This window comes from Rattus rattus, chromosome 2, assembly GCF_011064425.1.
Source record: "Rattus rattus isolate New Zealand chromosome 2, Rrattus_CSIRO_v1, whole genome shotgun sequence".
NCBI lineage: Eukaryota > Metazoa > Chordata > Mammalia > Rodentia > Muridae > Rattus > Rattus rattus.
The window spans coordinates 36,266,809-36,270,992 of record NC_046155.1 but is presented as its reverse complement, the minus strand read 5'-3'; positions in this window follow the sequence as shown (position 1 = coordinate 36,270,992).

Below are 4,184 nucleotides of genomic sequence, written 5' to 3'. Positions count from 1 at the left end.
TGTTGCTGTTCTACCTCTGGAAGCCTACTTTTTTTTTTTTTTTTTTTTAAGATTTATTTATTTATATGAGCACACTGTCAATGTCTTCAGACACACCAGAAGAGTGCATCAGATCTCATTACAGATGGTTGTGAGCCACCATGTGGTTGCCGGGAATTGAACTCAGGACCTCTGGAAGAGCAGTCAGTGCTCCTAACCACTGAACCATCTCTCCAGTCCCCTGAAGCCTACATATTATAGTAGAAGCGTATGGTAGAATAAATTACCAGAGGAAGAGTGCCAGAGTCCCATAACTCCCTTTGGGGGCCCACGCCTTATGACCTGAGGACTCAGTACTAAGCCCCACCTCATGCAGGCCTACAGCTTGCCCCAGTAGCTTTGCTCTGCTGCACTGGTTTCATTTGTATTGCTGCCATAAAACACTCTGACTGAAAATAACTAGGAAAATAACTAGGCAAAGTGTTCATTTGACTTCTAGTTTCAGGTCACAGCATACTATTGAGGGCCGTCAAGGCAGGAGCAAGAAGTGTTTACTGTTTCACACAGCAAAACCCATGATCTGGAAACTCTCTCACATCCAAGTAAGTACAGCAGAAACCATGTAAGAATGGTGCTTGAGGCTGGAGAGATGGCTCAGTGGTTAAGAGCACTGACTGCTCTTCCAGAGGTCCTGAGTTCAAATCCCAGCAACCACGTGGTGGCTCACAACCACCTGTAGTGATATCTGCTGCCCTCTTCTGGTGTGTCTGAAGATAGCTGCAGTGTACTTATATATAATAAATAATAAATCTTACAAAGGTGCTCGGCCATCTGCTCAGGCACTAGCTCAGCCAGCTTCCTTATCCAGCCCAGAACCAACTTCCTAGGGAATGGTACTACCTACAGTGGGCTGGAACTTTCTGTATCAAATGACAATCAGGACAACCCCTCACTCAAGAGACTACTCAGAGCAGACCTGCAGTCGAGACTCTCAGGTCATGCTATATTAAGTTGACAGTTAAAGCTACCGGATACCTGGGCATCAAACTTTTGAAAACTTTGGGGGAATCCTACTCATATTTAGGCCACTGTCCCCACTGATGACAGTAACCAATAGTTCCAATACTTGTAAGGAAGATTTGTACTTTAAAACGTATTTTAAATTGATAATTCTCTATTCTCTCTGTCCATGCATTTAAGAATCATTTAATACAATCGGTACCAGGGCCATTGAGATATCTCAGTGAGTAAAAGTGCTTGTTGTACAAGCTTAAAGACACAAGTTCAATTCCCACATCCTATGGTAGAGGAGTTAAACTGAGTTCTGACTTCCACATGAACACCATGGCACCTGCATGCCTGCACACACACACGCACACGCATACACACACACACACACACACACACACACACACACAGAGAGAGAGAGAGAGAGAGAGAGAGAGAGAGAGAGAGAGAGAGACTGATAAATAAAAATAAATTTAATGAATATGTGCTATAGGCCATACATGGGATTAGGCTTTGGGCATGCGAAGATGAATTCAAGCTTATGATGTCTGAGGATTATTCTGGAAGGTTTTATACAAAGTCCTTTTCGGCTATTGTGCAGGCGTGACAGTAGTCGTTAAGGTGATAATGAGAGAAAGCATTGTAAACAGGAGGCATTTCAGGGTCTACTTAATATAGCATTTACAGACAGTCCTGAGTAAAATCTTACAGAAAAGGTCTGAGTCCACTTACAGGTGATAGGAAATCAAATGTGTGCCTTCCCTCAAACCTTATTCCCAAGGCTTTTTAGTTAAACAATTGGCCTTTATTTATTCATTTTTTACTTTTTCAGAGCTCTCATTCTGTCACCCAGGTTGGCCTCAAACTCACGATCCTCCTGCCTCAGCCTCCTGAGCGCTGGGATTGTAGGTGTGTACCATAGGCTTGGCACTGAGCCTAGAATTTTTTTTTCCATCTCTGTTGCTTCTGTCCTGTGTGACCAGTCCAGGCCACAAGGATTTTTTTCTCACATCACAGCGCAACTGCCTTTCATTTCAGCCCAACATTTAGGAAAACCATGTGCAGAATATATACTGTAACAAAGTAGGTGGTGTGGCATCATTGTATCCTCAGATAGTTTTTAACAGATTTCCCCTTCTTCCTCTCTTAATGTTGACCACACAAGCCTGGCACCTGCCCAGAATGCATTTTAAATCAGTGAGTCATTAGGCTGTGTTAAGAGGGCTAATCTTGTGTAAAGCTGCTCCCGCCAGCAGAACAGAAAGGCTTCCATGACCACAACTCATTTCAAGGAGAGAGTAAACATTTTAGCCAGGGCAGTGCCCTAATTCGGCCGATTTTCCTTTATGTCTGGATGCAGTGTACCTGCAATGAAGAGCAATTCAGAAGTCATAACCAAGAAGATCATTGTGCAGGGCCCTTAGGGTCCCCTGTAAATTTCTGTCGGTGACCTGAGAGCCACTGCTTGACCACGTAGCCAAATATTTGTATTAGGTGTCCCCGTGTTTAACACACTAATTAGAAAGATGGCATTCTTTGACTCCCTCTCAAATCATTTGACTTCTAATCTCTTTCTAGAAACCGCTGCTGGATAAATGGAGCCGAGAGTGTGCTTTTTAAAGAAAGACTTTACTGTGTTGCAATAAATCCAGGGGCTGGGACATTAATGCACCTGAAGTGCTCTTAATGTGTCTATGGTGGGGACCATCCTTCAGGCCCTGTTGCAGAGAACTTTACCTCGAGGGTTATAAATCCTTTGATAAATGACCCTAATGGGAAAAGCGTCACCAAAGGAAACATGGACTCTAAATATAGGTAAATGCATTGGCCAGAATGGAGGCTTCAAGACGGGTGGGGAGGCCTTGAAGCTTTGGGGATAAACTCACAGCATTTATCTCTGGTGAGGAGACTGGACTGACTCTGAGGTATCCAGGGGAAAATAAGACACCAATGGGACCCCTCTCCCAGGCCCTAGAACAACGCATTTCTCTTTCTCTTTTCAGTTAATAAGCCGGGATGTGGTACGGAGTGCAGGGAAAGAAAGCTCCAACCTACAGTGAATTCTGAGGGCTGGTGAGGGAGCTCAGTTTGTGAAGGGCTTCCACACCGTGCACGAAGCTGGTGTTTTGATCTCCAGCACCATGTAACGTGGCCACAGTGGCAGAAGCCTATAATGCAAGCACATGGGGCAGAAAGATCGGGAGTTCAAGGTCAGCCTTGGCTATACAGCGAGTTTGAGGCCAGCTTGGGCTACACGAGACACTGCACAGTCTGAACCAAGTATAGTCTGAGGACTCCACTGTGGTAATACCAAGAAATCAAAATAAGGCAAACCCTTCCAGGGCTAAGCTAATTCCTACCAGAATCTTCGGTAGTGATGATGGGCGCAGGGGAGTGAGTGGGCTCAGAATCTGTATTTTAATTTTTTAAAATATTGCCTATAATTTAAAAATATTTATTATAGCTCATTTCACTAAAAATATTATTTATCATGTTTTAAAACAGTAATGGTAAGATTGTTACATGCTAACACAGATATCTTGGGAAAATAGTTATATTGCCCAAAACAACAATTTGTAAGAATAGTGTTATTTATATATTGTTTGCGAGTATCTTTAGTATTGGTCCTAACAGTCAACAGGTGGCTTCTCTTGTTAGCAGTGCATTGAACCTTTGGTGATAAGCTGTTTTGGCAGACAAATATAAAGCTAGAAAAAATGGATTTTTAAATCTGTCTATCTATCTATCTATCTATCTATCTATCTATCTATCTATCTATCTATCTATTTTTATGTGCACCGGTAGGTATTTTGCCTGTATGTATGCTTCTGTGAGAGTGTAGAATCCCCTGGAACTGGAGTTACAGACAGTTGTGAGCTGCCATGTGGTTGCTGGGAATTGAACCTAGATCCTCTGGAAGAGCAGCCAGCACTCCTAACCACGGAGTCATTTCTCCAGCCCCAAGAATGTTGTTTTAATGGCATTTTCAGGCTCTTGTTGTGGGGAGGGAACACTTTTAGCAAAACTGGGTAAGTAGCAGCAGCTTCAGATGGGGCAGTGGCATTGTGGGATCTGAAATCACATCGTTGCAATGATTTTAATGCCCCAGGGAAATGTAGCCACTTTCCTGAAATCCACAGTTTTAAGATTAGCTACTAGCTACTTTTTACAGCACTTATATAGAGCAGGGCTGCTTA